Source organism: Stenella coeruleoalba, assembly GCF_951394435.1.
Source record: "Stenella coeruleoalba genome assembly, chromosome: 4".
NCBI classification, from domain to species: Eukaryota; Metazoa; Chordata; class Mammalia; order Artiodactyla; family Delphinidae; genus Stenella; species Stenella coeruleoalba.
In genome coordinates, this window is record NC_137149.1 from 40,893,642 (window position 1) to 40,910,634 (window position 16,993).

At 41.7% G+C, this 16,993-nt stretch overlaps 1 long non-coding RNA gene across 1 annotated transcript; it reads left to right on the forward strand.

Moving 5' to 3' along the window:
* Positions 1-1,932: 1,932 nt before the first annotated feature.
* On the forward strand, positions 1,933-11,503 carry LOC307185198. Its single transcript, XR_013827905.1, has 4 exons — positions 1,933-2,201; positions 3,711-3,808; positions 5,484-5,550; positions 11,459-11,503. It is a non-coding gene; the product is annotated as an uncharacterized lncRNA (long non-coding RNA).
* The last annotated feature ends 5,490 nt before the right edge of the window (positions 11,504-16,993 follow it).

A 16,993-nucleotide genomic window follows, 5' to 3' on the forward strand; every position in this document is an offset into this window, starting at 1 on the left:
ACAAAACTGCACCGTTGGCCATCTCACTTCTTCAACACTTCACCCTTTCTAGTCCAGAGCCTTAAAAAAAAAAAAAAAAAAAAGAACAGATTGAGTATACATACTGTAAAGCGCAAGTGCTCAAACTTTGGCACCTCTTTTGGGGTGATCACCAGGGTGACCAGTTGTCAATACTTTGCCTGGAACTGAGGGGTTTCCTGGGATGTGGAGCTGTCAGTGTTAGAACTGGGAAAGCCTCAGGCAAACCAGGATGGTTGGTCACACAATTCTGTCTTTGGTCATTATTGATTAATTTTGCTTGGTTTCTAACTTCATTCAATGGAGTCAGACATATGTACTTGTTTGTATCTGGCTTCCTTCATGCAACACCATATCTGTGTGAGTTCACTCTTATTATGGCAGGTAGCAGTTCTTTTTAAAATTTTTATTGCTGGTTAGTGTCCATGGTATGAATATATCGCAGTTTGCCCATTTTCCTGTTGAAAGGCATTTGGGTTCAGATACTTTCTGATGAGAATAATAAACACACTGACTGGCCTGCTTTTATTGTGAGTTTCCTCTAATTTGTAGGAATTAGGAGGAAGGATAAATTATATGCACATCTATAATCAAATAGGGGTTGGTGATTATTCCATTTCCTCAACACAGTTTCAGAGACTGTGCCAGGCACTAGGTAAAGAGATTAATTATTCGGTTTTCATGACGACCCTACCTCGTACTATAATAAAGCCCCATTTAACAGCTGAGAAAATTGAGGCACTGAGTGGTTAAATAACCAGTATGTGCCAGAGTTAGAATTTGAACCCAAGCCATCTGGCGCCTGTGCCTGATTTCTCAACACTTCGCTCAATGTTTCTTGCAGAAATGAGCAAAATCTTACTAGGATTCAGCTTTAGGTTTTCCTGAATATAATATTGCAATCTGCATGGCCTCCATAAATTTGGAAAATTGATGCTTTCCTGCCTACCCCAGGATTATAACTGACTGTAGACTCTAAAGTGATGGATACTCATAAGGAATTGAAAAATTTCTTCCAGTGGTACAATGGCCCAGCCATTCTGAAACCATGCAACTCAGATTGGGACTTGAACCCACATTCTTTTAACTGAGATCACGCACCTGGTCTCAGGACTTTATGAAGCTCAGGTCCTTGATGTCTCATCGCAGAAATAATTCAGTGAGAGAGAAAGTGATAGGTAAGAAGTTGATTTATTTAGAGAGAAACACACTCCACAGAATGTGGGTCATCTGAGAAGATGAGAGGCCTTGGGAGAAACACACTCCACAGACAGAAAGTGGGCCACCTCAGAAGGTGAGAGCAGCCTCAGGGTATGGGGTTGTCAGTTTTTATAGGGGTGGGTAATTTCATAGGCTAATGAGTGGGAGGAGTATTCCAGCTGTTTTGGGGAAGGGGCGGTGATTTCCAGGAATTGGGCCACTGCCCACCTTTTTTTTTTTTTTTTTTTGCGGTACGCGGGCCTCTCACTGCTGTGGCCTCTCCCGTTGCGGAGCACAGGCTCCGGATGCGCAGGCTCAGCGGCCATGGCTCACGGGCCCAGCCGCTCCGCGGCATGTGGGATCCTCCTGGACCGGGGCACGAACCCACGTCCCCTGCATCAGCAGGCGGACTCTCAACCACTGCGCCACCAGGGAAGGCCCACTGCCCACTTTTGACCTTTATGGTAGGCCTTGGAACTGTCATGGTGCCTGAGGGTGTGTCATTTACCTTGCTGATGTGTTATAGTGAGTGTATACTGAGGCTCAAGGTCTAGTGGAAGTGGACTCATCCGCCATCTTGGACCTATTTGTTTGTAATCAGTTTATGTCATGTCCTTGGGCTACGTCATTCTTTTAAAGGTTGTGCCCAGCCCTCTTTCCTCCTGTTTCAATTTTACACTTTTAAACTAAAGATCTGCCTCACTTTTTCCCTGTTTTTATGGCTCTCTGATGTTCCGTGAAGTTCTCTGTACTTGAAACATTATGACTGTCCTAGAGTTAGGGCGTTATCGAGTGTGTTCTGTGTTTCAAACAGTGGGATGCTCTGAAGGGCAAAACAATTACAGGAAATGAAGATTCCGATTTTCTTAGCAGAAGAAAACTAGTTTCCTTCATCATGCTCCTCAGGACCCTGGTAGCCCACAGACAGGAGGAAGTTTTGTCCCCAGGTCACTAGTGCCTGGGAGTCTGGAGAGAAAGGACGTGTGAGTATTTTGTGGAATGGAGTTAATCAGCACCATCTTTAACTGAGTTGTTTTCCACCTCAGCCAAATGCTAAAGGTGAAGTGGGCAGATAACAGGAATAATAGCTTTATTTCAAGGGTGAGTCATTTCTAGCCTGAGGCACTAGAGCCAGATTTCGGTTTGACTGTATCACATTCTGCTTTAGCATAGAGATTAATTTCTGCCTGGTGGGCTTGTGTGCTGAAATCATTCTGTGAGATGTTTAGAGGTTTAATAATTAAAGCAGATGAAGATCTGTGACTAATTAAAGTTTCAAAGGACTGTGACTTTTAAAAAATTATTTATTTATTTTTTGGCTGCACCGTGCAGCAACCAGGGATTGAACCCATGCACCCTGCACTTGGAGCACAGAGTCTTAACCACTGGACCACCAGGGAAGTCCCAGGACTGTGACTTTTAAACAAAGACCTGATGAACAGTAGGCTGTGACTTAAAAATCAACGTTCATCTCAAAAATCTTCTGAGTTCACACCTGCTTTGTCTGTTTCCCTCTCTTCTTAGCTTTCTCCTTCTTTCTTCTCTGACTCCTCTGTACTTCCTATTCCCTTCAATTTCTTCCACACTTCTCTGGCTCTCTCCTATATTCACAAATTGGCCGCATTGTATAACAAAAGCATTGAACCCAAGATACTGAGGGCAACCGTTGTGTTTTGTAGATGAGGACACTGGAGCATAGGCTAGGGAAGGGATTAGAAGTAGAGTCAGAATGGAAACTTGACTTTTGTGATTCACTGATCAATATTCTTATTCAGTATTTGCCAAAAGTATTTAAAATATTGATTATTTTATCTCACAATAAAATAGTATATGGCCTTTGCAAAATATGTTTTAAACTACAGAAAACTGTAAAGAAAAAAATAAAGTTCAACTACTATCCCTTCACCGAGAGATAACCATCAGTAACAATTTGGGTATATTTCCTTCCAGTCTTTTTTCCACTCAAATCAACAGAAAGTACAATATTTTAAAGAAATAGGATACTGTTACAGAGGCACATTGGACTCCTGACTTTTATGCTTAACCTCTTTAGCATTGTCTCATGGCATTAGATATTCTTGAAAATATCACTTTTTTCAAAATTGAAGTATAGTTAACTTACAGTGTTGCATTAGTTTCTGGTGAAATCATTCAGTAATCATTTGTAATACACACACACACACATATACACACATATATACAATATGAAATCATTCAGTAATACACACACACACACACACATACACACATATATGCAATATGAAAAAGAATATATGTATTTGTATACATATTATTTTTCATATTCTTTTCCTTTGTAGTTTATTATAAGATATTGAATATAATTCTCTGTGCTCTAGTAGGACCTTGTTGTTTATCTGTTTTATATATAGTAGTTTGTATCTGCTAATCCCGGACTCCTAATTTATCCCTCCCCTTCCCCCTTTCCCCTTTGGTAACTGTAAATTTGTTTTCTTTTTTTTTGGCCACGCCAGATGGTGTGAGGGATGTTAGTTCCCCAACCAGGGATTGAACCCATGCCCTCAGCAGTGAAAGCTCAGAGTTCTCACCACTGGAGTGCCAGGGAATCCCTGTAAGTTTGTTTTCTATGTCTGTGAGTCTCTGTTTTGTAAATAAGTTCATTTGTATCATATTTTAGATTCCACATATAAGTGATATCATATGATATTTATCTTTCTCTGTCTGACTTACTTCACTTAGTATGATAATCTCTAGGTCCATCCATGTTGCTGCAAATGGCATTATTTCATTCTTTTTTATGGTTGAGTACTATTCCATTGTACATATGTACCACATCTTCTTTATCCATTCGTCTGTCAATGGACGTTTAGGTTGCTTCCATGTCTTGGCTATTGCTGCTATGAACATTGGGGTGCATGTATCTTTTTGAATCATAGTTTTCTCCAGATATATACCCAGAAGTGGGATTGCTGGATCATATGGTAATTTTATTTTTAGTTTTTTAAGAAACCTCCATACTGTTCTCCATAGTGGCTATACCAATTTACATTCCCACCAACAGTGTAGGAAAGTTCCCTTTTCTCCACACCTTCTCCAACATTTATCATTTGTGGACTTTTTAGTGATGGCCATTCTGACCAGTATGAGGTGATACCTCATAGTAGTTTTGATTTGTGTTGCAAATATGACTTCTAATGAGAGCATGCTACTCCAATCTGTGCTGTACCCTAGTTTGTATAATCATATGTGGAACTTATTGAATGAAATTCCCTGTTTTTGATTTAAAAGCAGACGAGTGGAAAAAAAAAAAAAAAGCAGACGAGTGAGACATTTTATATGCCCCCAAAGGGAGGGGCGAGATCAACAATCCTAAATGAGTTGCTTTTTGTTCAAAGCTCTCAATTGATTTCTCCCTCTGTGGGTCAGAGACTCTCATAAGGGAGAAAAGGATGGTTCTGTACCCTGATCGTGTTGATTTAATTACCATCTTTGTCTAGAGACTCCCTTCACTCTCTTGTTCCCACACCAGTGGAGAATCCACTTCATTCTGTGCCTTTTTCCCTTGCTACCAATGTCATAATACAATCCAGTTGCTAGCTCCTGTCGCCTGCCTTATGTGGAGCACTCCCCACTTGTCCTCCCCATGCTGGCTTTGCTCAAAATCCTTCTGCAGCAGAAAAATTACCTGCTGGGCACTTGCCAAGCATTGCCAGAGAGGGCAAAGAAAAGCTTGTTCATTGCTTGAGGATGGTACTTTACAGTTTACCAATCCTTACCTGCCCTGGGAAAGGTAGAGAGAAAATGTCTCAGAGGTCAATGGAGACTCACTCACAAGGCTGGAATCAACTAGTTTTTGGAATTGTTTTCCATTGCAAAGATGAGACAGTATATATAGCACAGGCTTTGATGGCAAACAGACCTCTGCTTGAATCATACCTTTGCTCTAACTTGTTGTGGGACACTGGAATTCATGGAAATTACTGGTACCTCAGTTTCCTCATCTGCAACTCAGGAATAATCATAGGTCCTGACTCATAGGCTTGGGCAAGGATGAAAAAAGACATCATGCAACTGAAGAGTTCAGCACAGTGTCTGGAATGTCAAGGGGGTAACAAATGGTGGCAAAGACCATCACTTACCCTGCCCGCCTGGCTTGTTGTTTTCCACATGCAAGGTCAATGTTTATCTTCTCAATGAATAATAGAAAATGAAAATTAAAGTGATAGCCCTGAGATGATCTCTTGCATATATACATAAAATAAAGCATACTTTGGTTTAAATTGCAGAATGAGAGCCTCATTATTAGAACTTGATGGGGAGCTGGAGATCAAGTTTGAGAACATCTTACTAAAGGTATTTTGAGCAAGGCACTTAAGTTTTTCTTTCCTAGATGCTTATATGCCTACGAAGCTCTATAGTTTCTGACTTTGAGGCCTGCATCCTGCACACTGACCTTCCTGTTTCTGAGCCCGTTTCTGGGAAGCTGCCTGACCAAGCTTCCTGTTCCCATGTGAGCTGACCTGCTGCCCTTTGGCTTTGGAACCTGGTTGGAACTGTCACGTCCACTTAAGAGGATCAATGTGACCTTCATCCCACACCTGAGAGTGTTCTCTGTGAGCCAAGTATGGAGGTCCCCGGTACAGAAAATATGTTCTGTGCTGTGGAGAACAACTTAGAGTAATATCTGTTCATAAACACAGCCATTTCCTCTGAAAGTGGTGCATTAGCATGCTGGCTGGCCGCTCTGCTGCTCTTTCAGGCTGAATGGCAGCGAGGTGTGAATCACCTTCCAGGAGCACCTTGTGGCAATTTACTAATTACTTTTATAATGCTAGGTCAGCAATAAAGGTGGACTTTCTGCTCTGCTCTTTCTCCACAGCTGTAAGACAGGACAGACCATTTTTCAAATGAGTTGAAGCGCCCAGCCTGCCAGGCTTGGGAGGCCCTGAACACTGGCCCAGTTGCTTCTTGTTCCTTTCTCTTTGCATTTTCTCATCCCATGTCTGGGTTTTCATCCTCCATGGAGTTGGAAGGTGTTTTCTGGTTTCCTAGGGCTGTCGTAACAAAGCACCACAAACTAGATGGCTTGAAACAACAGAAATTTATTGCATCACAGTTCTGGAGGCTGGAACTTCAAGATTAAGGTGTCAGAAGGGCTGTGCTCTCTCTGAAGTCTCCAGGGGACACCCTGTTCCAGGCCTCTCTCTTAGCTTCTGTGGTTGCTGGCAATCCTTGACATTCACTGGCTTGTGGATGCACTACTCCAACCTCTGCCTCCATTGTCACATGGTGTTTTCTTTGTGTGTGTGTGTTTCCTCTTCTTATTAGGACACTGTTTCCAAATAAGGTCACAATGTAAGGTACTGGGGATAGGATTCCAACATATTATTTTGGGGTGGCCACAATTAAAATTATAACAGACGGTAACAAAGTGTACTTCATTTATGAAAGCTTGGGATCTTATTTCTAACTATTTATTAAGGAAATAAGTAGTTCTGGTTAGGAACTGCTTTAAGTATTTGCTTTGCAGGTGGGAAGAGGGGGCCCAGCTCCAAGCTTATATTGGTTGTGTGTGCACATGTGTTTACAAGCATGTCCTCTGTGAGCAACTTTTGTTTGGCTGAACACAACTCTCTGAGTATCCTGACAGGATTATAGTGTTCCAATGAATAAAGAAATAGAGGCTACCCACCTCCTAATGGGGTCCCAAGACTCCTGGGCTACGGGCTCCCTTGTTCTGGTGGTACCTCTTCCATGATGAAACCCTGCTTCCAGCCTGAAGGGAAACATTTACAGGGTCATAATAAAATTCCCACAGAAAAGTTAAAACTCTAAAGTTAGTCATTTCAGAAAAGTCTTTTAACTAAACAGGGCAGCTTTGAAATTTAATGGAAACCTTGCAAGCTGTAATATAATGTGAAACACCTTTTTCCTTTTAGTAATTTCATGAAAAGTCAGGCATTTCTGTGGTGACTTTCATCTGAAGTGCCTCAAATGCCACGCTACTTTTATAAATTATGCTGTCTCTGGGGCTTCCGTATCCTGCCCATGTTTCTTTCCAATTTCTGAATCTTACGGAGGTTCAACCCCCTCTGGGGTCCAGGTTGAAGGGCTCTGCGCAGTAAGGAATCTAGTTAAATGAGTTGTTTGAAGATTTTGAGAATTTCTCATTCCTAATTTATATCACAAGGAAATATTTAGCACAGTGGAAAGAAATATGGATTTGAAAGTAGCTGTGTGAATCTGGGCCTGAGTTTCCTCGACTGGAAAATGAAGCATTTGGACTTATGACTTCTCTGAGGTAGTCTTCCGAGTCTAAACTTCCAGGAGTCTATGGTTTGTGATGACTTTTCTAAATTGCTTCAAAAAGGTGATCAGGAAGTTAACCATGCTTTTAGGGAACCGTCTGTGAGTTGGCATCCTGCTCAGCTCTGTTGACAAAAATCTTCTGTTGCATGAAGGATTTTCTAGTAGTCGACGTCCATTTTCTTCAGGCTTGTCAATGTCCGTAGCACAGCAGTGACCTTCCAAAAGGAAACGGCCATTTTGCATTCTTTCTGCCGGCGTTCTTGCTCCCTAAAGGCTGTCCCAGAGATTATTGATGAGGGCTATGGCCCAATGTGATCCCTAATATCTCGATAGCTCTTTATACTTTTCACAATGAATTCATGAACATTCATTTATTTAATCCCAACAATAGTCTGGAGACAAGCTAGACTGGCATTATTATTCTCATTTGAGGAATGAGGAATCCAAAGAATGTTGAGCCTGCATCACTTTAACAAGGTCACAGAAGAAATGAGTGGCAGAGGGAGGACTGGAATACAAATTTTCTGGCTTCTAGTTCAAGTTTTCTTCCACTCCATTACAGTTGAACTGAACTGTCCAGGTGGGGAAGAGAAAGACCTTAACATCTACACCCACTATGTGCTGGAAACTACGTTAGACTGGACTCAAACCACCATCTATGTGATTTCAAAGACTAAATTCTTTCCATTACCTAATATTGCTTCCTTGACGACTGGAAACAAAATTTAAGTACCAAGTGCCATTATGTGAAGTAGATCAAATTAGTTTGGTTTTATAAGCAGCTTGAACTCTCCTGATTGTGATGGGCTAGTGTGTTTAGGGATGCAAATAGCCCTGGGCTGGGTTCAGTTTCCTTGATTTCCTCCAGGGAGGTTCTATGGGTGATGAGTAGGGAGTGAGGGAAGCTGTACAGGGAGTGTGTTATTTCTAAGTGGGAGATCACACTAGAAGATGTGAGAAGCCAGGAATGTCACTGCCCTCTCTCCTAAATGGCTGGTGTCATGTTCAGAGGTACAGTCTTCCCTTGGTATCTGGGGGATTGATTCCAGGACCCCCTGCAGATATCAAAACCAGCCGATGCTCAAGTCCCTTATAAAAAAATTGCACTTGCATATAACCTATGTAATCCTCCTGAGATATTTTAATCTCCATATCTCACCACACTTAAAATCAGCCCTTCCTTTGGTCTGACTGCTTAGCAGCTTGGAACAAGAACTTTATGGTTCAAGCTAGTTTCAATTTGTTTCCTGTCATTTTTTAAAAAAAAATAATTAATTATCTATTTTTGGCTGTGTTGGGTCTTCGTTTCTGTGCCAGGGCTTTTTCTAGTTGTGGCAAGTGGGGGCCACTCTTCATTGTGGTGCGTGGGCCTCTCACTGTCGCGGCCTCTCTTGTTGCGGAGCACAAGCTCCAGGCTCAGTAGTTGTGGCTCACGGGCCTAGTTGCTCCGCGGCATGTGGGATCTTCCCAGACCAGGGCTCAAACCGGCGTCCCCTGCATTGGCAGGCAGATTCTCAACCACTGCGCCACCAGGGAAGCCCGGTTTTCTGTCATTTTTAACGGACAAAAATTCCTAACGAGTACTTGGAATGGCCAGAGGAGCTGAGAATTGGGTGTCAAAGGCATCATGTAGTGTAGGGGTCTCTGTGGAATGCAGTGAAGGTACATGACTAGCTTTGCCTAACTCAGAATGGGGGAAGCTGCCCTCCTTACACCAGACTAGCATTGCTGTTTTCTGGAGGGAGATGCAGTCAAGGATCAGGACCTCCCCGCTGTCCATTCCTAGACCAGCTAGTCTCATAAATGCGTGTCTGTATTCCTAAACAGGCACTTCCATTCCAAGGCACTTTTGTCCACTTTGACTCAGTACCTTTGTAGCTCTAGCCCCCCCCAACCCCATCCCTCTGGCCCACATGTCCATAAAGACGTAGGAGCCTTTTATTCAGGGCATCCTTTCCATCTGTGCTGCATCCATCAGCCCTCGCCTGATACCATTCTGCGGGGAAAAATGGAGCACTGGGGAGCCGGCTTTTCTTTTTTGCCTCTTGCTTGCATTGTTGCAGTGGGTGAATAAAGGCTTGATTGCCGCCTTCAGTTTGGCTCCTAGTCCTAATTGACCACCTGGACACCTGGAAGCACAAAGCTTTAAATTCATTTCTCTGGATTCTTCTAAACATTATTATGCATAATTATCCAGACTGGCCAGGAGCATAGAAGCATAATGAGACTGGATCTCAAACTTCAATGCAGAATTTCAACCCCGGCTGTCCATTTTAAAATACTGATGCTCAGGTCCTATCCGAAACTGGTTATATCAGAATGTTTGTAAATGGAGCCAAAGCATGGTATTTTTAAAGCTCCTGGTGATTCTAATATTAGCCAAGGTTACGAACACTGCTTTTATGGACATCCAAATCATTAATCGGGGAAATTAATAGCATAGGTTCATGAGCTCTCCTTAACCTACTGGAAGAGAATCATATAGGGGTGGATACTGGGAATGTGAGTCCAGGTGGTTCTGATGCAGGTGGTAACTACTTTGGGAATGGTTGAAAAATACTGGTCCAGTATATGAGTGTATGTGTATGTGTGTATGTATAGTTATGCTTGTGTGTGTGTGTGCGTGTGTCTGTGTGTATGTACGTACATGTACTTGCTTGTTGGAAGGAAGTGAACAGGAAAAAAGAAAACAAAGAACCAAGAATCCAAAGAATAACCTCAAAAGAACTGTATATTCATCCACCAATCCATCTATCTAGGTTGGGTGGCAATGTAGTGCAACGGTTAAGAGCATAGGATCTTATCAAAAACACCTGAATTCTGGCTATGCCAATCATTAGTTCTGTTTCCTTGGGCAAATTATGTAACCTCTCACAGCCTCAGTTTCTTCATCTAAGAAATGGAAACACATATACTACCTTCTTGCAGTTTGTCATCACATTTAAATAAATAGTATTTGTAAAGTATTTACCATGGTGCCCAGAACTGCCCTGTCTGATATGGTAGTCACTACCCAAGTGTGGCTACTGAGCTCCTAAATGTGGCTAGTCTGAATTGAGATGTTCTGTAGATAGAAAACACACATTGGATTTTGAAGACTTAGAATGAAAAAAAAAAAAAGCGAGAATTAAAAATTCTTATTAAGAATTTTAAAATACTGAAATTATAATATTTTGGATATGTTGGGTTGAAATGACAATATTTTAGACATATCGGGTTAAAATATATTATTGAAATAGTTTTACCCATTTCTTTTTACTTTTTTAAATGTAGCTACCAAAATATTTAAAAATAACATGTATGGCTTACATTATATTTCTGTTTAACAGTGTTGGCCTAGAACACAGTAAACTCTCAGTGAATGTTAAGTGTATAATTGTTATTGGTATTGTTTTATTTATTTAATTCAAAAGCAGCTAGTGAACACTTGCTGTGAGAGATATGAACATCAATCATTGATCAGATAAGTGCGTAGCATCTAGTTAAGGCAAACAAAGTAATCAGGAGTGTGTGGGACTTGATTCCTCGTAGGACTCTGGGGTGTGTGTGATATAGTCCAATCAATGCAAGATGAGATGCAGAATCATTCCTAGGACCTTACAAATTGTGGTGATTGCCTCAGATACCCCAAAGTATATACACTGTTTAATGACAAGAAAGTGTCTCAGAGAGGATGCTAGAATTGAAGAACTTCATAGCCCTGTCAGACTATTTAAAGAAACTTGATTTTAATACACATCATGTAGCCCATCATTCCTCTCCCTTTCCTCACATTACAAAGAAAGGAATCAATGCTTATTAGGGTAGTGGTACTAATAGTATTCCTCCCTGCCCCAATTCATATCTACCTGGAACCTTAGAATATGGGTTTATTTGGAAATAGGGTCTTTGCAGATGTAATAAGTTAACATGAGGTCACACTGGATTAGCATGGGCTCTAATACAATGACAGGTGTCCTTGCAAGAAGAGAAAACAGAGACATAAGCAAACACAGGGAGAATACAAGAGAAGATGGAGGCAGAGATTGGAGTCATGCAGCTGCAAGCCAAGGAAGGCCAAAGCTTACTGACAACCAACAGAAGCTTGAAGAAGCAAGGATGGATACTCCCCTAGAGCATTTGGAAGTAGCCTGGTCCTGCTCACACCTTGATTTCAGACTTCTGGCCTCTAGAGCTGTGAGAGAATAAACTTCTGTTGTTATAAGCCACCTGTTTGTGGCAATTTGTTATGACTGCTCTAAGAAGCTAATACACTGAATATTACTTGAGCCAGTCTTGGTCTTCTTAACACTTTGTAAGACATATTAGCATTTTTTGGAGGACTCACTCCTGGGTCCTGGGAGAAGCTGATGGGGCTGTATCATGCTGACAGTCTGAGCAAAAGTAGAGACTGGTGCTGGGAGAGACAAAGGTGTATCAAAACAATGTAGGGAGTTTCCAGAATGAGGAGGAAGGGGCAAGCTAAATGTCAAAGCCAGAAAACAGTGCCAAGGATCAATATAAAGTGAAGAGAAATGGATCAAAAACTGATTAAACAGTGGCAAGCAGAGAGTAAGATGGGTCAGGATAGAGAACTTAGGAAAAAGGCTGACATCACTTACATCAGTAAGGAGGCAGAGCCCCATTTCTGTGTTGGGCCAAGTGTGTGGCAGGGCTATGGTCTTTATGACAGAAACTTGAAGTCAGCATTCCTTCCACTGAGATATGACTACATCTGGACACATGGGGATGTGACAGGAGTTATGTAAAACTGCAGAACAAGCATGGGGCATCTCTTTCTATAATTGTAAAAAAAGGCAAACGTGTTTAGGAGTATAACGCAAAATTTCTATGAATGTATAACCTAAAATATGAGACTTGGAAGCTTCTTTTGTGTGTATGGTAATAACTTCAGGCTATCTTTAGAGCTGCCCAGCTATACACAACCACTTCTGTGTGCTGCTATAAGCACCTCCACAGCTGGAAAGTTGAGATAGATATATATTCCTTTCAGTAGTGTTACCCAAAAACTGGGTTCACTTCTTGGTTGGTGTCAAACCAGTAGACGCAACCAAGCCAAAGATGGGGAGAAGGAAAGACTTATTATTAGTTGGCAGCAAGTAAGGAGAACATCGGGGAATCTTTCCCAAAACAGTGTCTCCTCAGCAGCAAAATTGGAGATTTTTTTTAAAATTAATTAATTAATTAATTTTTGGCTGCGTTGGATCTTCATTGCTGTGCGTGGGCTTTCTCTAGTTGCGGCAAACGGGGGCTGCTCTTTGGTGCGGTGCGCGGGCTTATCGCGGTGGCTTCTCTTGTGGAGCATGGGCTCTAGGCGTGCGGGCTTCAGTAGTTGTGGCGTACGGGCTTAGTTGCTCCGTGGCATGTGGGATCTTCCCGGACCACGGCTTGAACCAGTGTCCCCTGCATTGGCAGGCTGATTCTTAACCGCTGCACTACCAGGGAAGCCCAAAATTGGGGGAGTTTTAAGCTAAGGGTACATGCATATTCATGAAGAGGCTTGAGCTGAGGAGGATTAAACATAAAATTGGGGCAGAGATGGAGAGAGTCCAAGCTTTCGTTGATTAAAGTCTGGAGCGTCAACATCACCATGTCTTCCACCTGGGTGGGGTCCTTAGTTCCTGCAGAACTCAAAGATATATTATTATGTATAACCCTTGAAGAGGAACTAGGACTCTCTTTTTATCACTGCATTGTTATTTATTTTTAACATCTTTACTGGAGTATAATTGCTTTACAAATGGTGTGTTAGTTTGACTGCCTTTTCTCTGTTCCTGCATTCCTTTGTTCCCTTAAGATCATTGATTACTGAGACCTGTTCAAGGGCAAGCATTGTGGCCAGACTTAGATCACAAAATGGTTTAGGCCAAAATGGGTTCTTTTATGTCAAGAAAGCTATTCCTCGTTATCTTTCTCTGGGGACACCCTAACCTATCTTCTTACATCAGGTCTTCATATTATAGGAACACATTAAACATTTGTTAATTCTTTTATAATAACCAAAGTTGAAAGAAAACCAGTGATGCATTTTTTTGCACTAATTTTGAACTGTGCTTTGGTGCATGCTTTTATAAACAAAACAGAAAAGCATATACAGGGAGGGTAGTTTTAGGAGGGGTAGGGAGGTGTACATAGTAAGGAATGCTTGAGGATTTTCAAACTTGTAAACACACTGGGCACATCAAAGCAAAAAGTAGTTAAACCAAGTGCTAATCCACAAATTTTATCTTTATCTGCTTAAGTCTTTCTAACTAAGAAATACTTGGGATTGAAATGACCTGAAAGTACAATGGGCTATCTTTTGTTGAGCCCTCCTGCTGCAAGTCAGGAGCCTATCTGTATATTTTTTCTGCTACAAACTCATGTTCATATTACTCTTCTTTTAGTTGATTATGTAAAGGTGTGTGCAGTTTTAGTTTCTGGACCATCAAGGGGAAATGGCATTTTTTGAGGCCAGTTTTCTGTGCAGAACCAGAGCTATTGCTTGTTCTTGATATGCCAACGAGAAGATGAGGAACTCTGTGGAGAAACCTGGGAGTCATCCTAGATTCTTTCCTCTTCCTTCTAACATCTCATCAATTACCAAGTCCTGGAATCTACTTCGGCAGAGCTCTCAAATCCATTCACTTCTCTCCAAGCTAAGAGTGGAGTCTAATCCTCATGGGAATTGGGGTAGGGATGGGGGGAAGTTAAAGATTCCGGAATTACCATATAAAGTGAACATCAGTTACAGTTAACTCAACTTGGGAGAAAAAAATAGGGAAGGAACCCTTCAATTATGCTTAAATCATCTGACCTGGGCCCATTATAACTCAAAACCATAGAACAAACAGTTATTTCTCTTGCTTTTCCAACTGGGCCATCTTTATCTGGACCAAGGTCTGTTTTTGACAGGAGGGAAGGACGATAAGGTAAATAAGGAAATCTCTCTTTTTAAAGTTTCACTTTCTTTCTGCTAAACATGACTGTAAATGAAAGGATGTGATTGTCCCCCCTTACACCGGCAGACCTCTCATCAGTCTTTTTGGCAGGCCGTGCTAACCCAGTCCACCTAGATAAGGGCATTAACCAAATAGGATTATACTGGCTGACTTTAGTTCTGCCACAAAGTGTTATTTGGGCCTGTGATATAAAAAAAAAAATCCAATGTTAGTCTCAACTGGCCAGAATCACACAAACCAGAATGTGGGTTTTTTGAGGTGAAGCTGAATGGGATTATCGATAAAAGACACCTTAGCCTCCTTTGCTTGCTCCCAAGGGCTAAGTCTGGATTTTCCCTCTTGTTTCCTTCACAGAGTGGTTAACTGTGGGAATTTTTCCTGCTGATCTCATTTCTACTGTCTGGGACAGGTTTAAGTGAAAGTCAGTGGGCCCAGCGTTCCAGACAGGCCTCCTGGACAGAACCTGTTAAAGTACGGCTGCAGCCACAGAAGGAGTTCAAGGTGCAGTGGCTAGAGCAGCTTCGGGGTGGACAGACCTGAGTTCACATCCTGGTCTTGCTACAGAGTTGGACATCGCTGGGATAGTTACCAAACTAATCTGCCCCTTGTTCTTCTCATCTGTGAAATGCAGATGTTCCTGCCAAGTTCATAAGGTTGTTGGGAGGATTACATAGGCAGCTCCTGAAGGGTTAAAAAGGGAGCTTCTTCCTCTTCTCTGGTCAGTTACAGTGGGAGGATGTTCCTGGAGGTTTCTAGAGGAGAGTGGAGTCACCCTGTGTATTACACCCATAGAAGTCACATGAGGGCAGAAAGGACTTTGAAAGTGGCTTTATTTGAGCACTCTTTAATTAAAAGATCATTTTCCTGCCTTTTCTCATACACAGTCGCCCTCAGATAATTGTGCAGCTTTATAGGCTGTTAGACTCTGGGCTCAATGCATAGTGGAAAGTCACTATCAGGGACCACAAAGTTATACATGGACATCTGCCTGGCTGTCCTGCCTGGGATAGAGAAAGGATATTTATTTTTCTAACTCCTGATTGAAATAGCATTTTTCAAGCACTTTCTAGTTTGTGGTCACCTGTAATAACAGCAGGATAAACTGAAGAGGGAAACCTGTCTTCTTTCACCTTCTAAGGTAGCCACCCTTTACTATAACCATTCATCCCACATTAGAAGTTCTAGCTCTCTCCGGGGGCAAATAGTTTTACCTTGGAAGCCAACCTGATCCGCTGGATGTGGGTGCCTATGATGATTTGAGAAGGTGCCTGAGCTCACCTCTGCACTCTGAAGAAAGAGCCATGATTCAGGGATGATATCTTCTGTGGGCCTGGATGGAGGAGTTGTGTCACATGTTTCCCATATCTTATCCACCCTGTAGCTTTTATCATGGTGCCTAGTTCCTCTGTCTACCTTTTGCCTTCTTATAGGATATTGGCAGACATGGGAAGGAAGTGCAGGAAAGAGTGCCATATGATAACCATTCTCATCTTTGCATACTGTCAGCATTTTGTTAGTATTTTAACTAGTGCCCTCACTTAATGTATAGTCATGATTTGTCTTTTGTCATTGTGTATGTCTCCTTTCATTTCCACTCTGCAAATGTCTTGAGGTTAGGGATCATTATTCCTCATTCTTACACTATCCTCCACCTCGTGTCTCCCAATCCAGAACCTGGTACAATGCCTGACACATAAGAGTCATTGTTTTATTGCCCAGTGCAACTTTTAAATTCTATTCTCTTAAATCATCCACACTGCCAACAAAAATATTTTTCTAAAATATAAATATAATCTTATCCCATTTCTACTTAAAACCCTCAATGACTCCTAGGTGGTTAAAGGATGAAGTTCAAGTTCTAAATCCTTTATTTTGGAAAAACAAATTTCTCAAGACTTTTTTCTCACCTAGTTTGCTGACTCACCAGCCACTGCTGTCTCATAAACATCATCTGACTTTGTACTTTTGAGCCTTTACATCTGTAGGTTATTGAGTCCAGAATGTCTGCTCTCCATTGCCCACCCAGTGGACTGCTCTTCATCCTTTAGAATTCCATGTCTTAAAGGGAGGTGATGTAGTATAGTGGTTAAAAATGTAGGTTAGGCATTGGGCTGCTTGGGTTCAAATCCTGACTCTAGTTGTGTGATCTTGTGCAAGTTACTTAAATTTTCCCAATGTGAGTTTTCTTATCTGTAAAATGTGGGGATAGTAATGTGTTTGGTGGGAGAAATCAATGAGCTAATCTATATGAAGTATTTTGCATCATACCTGGCACATTGTGACTATTCAGTTAAATTGATCTACTTTCTTAACTGGGATTCAGAACCAAGCTCACAGTCTATTGAGGGAAACAGACAAGACTGCAATATAGTGTAATAAGGATTGTACTCATGGTGTGAAGCAGATGCAAAGACAGCACAAAGGGAAAGCCCAGAAAAAGAGCACCAGACCCAGCTGGGGGTTGGGATGTCTGAGGAAATACTTCTGAGAGGAGGGAATGCTTGAGCAGTGTTCTAAAGGATGGGTCAAAAGTGTGGCACAGGGCT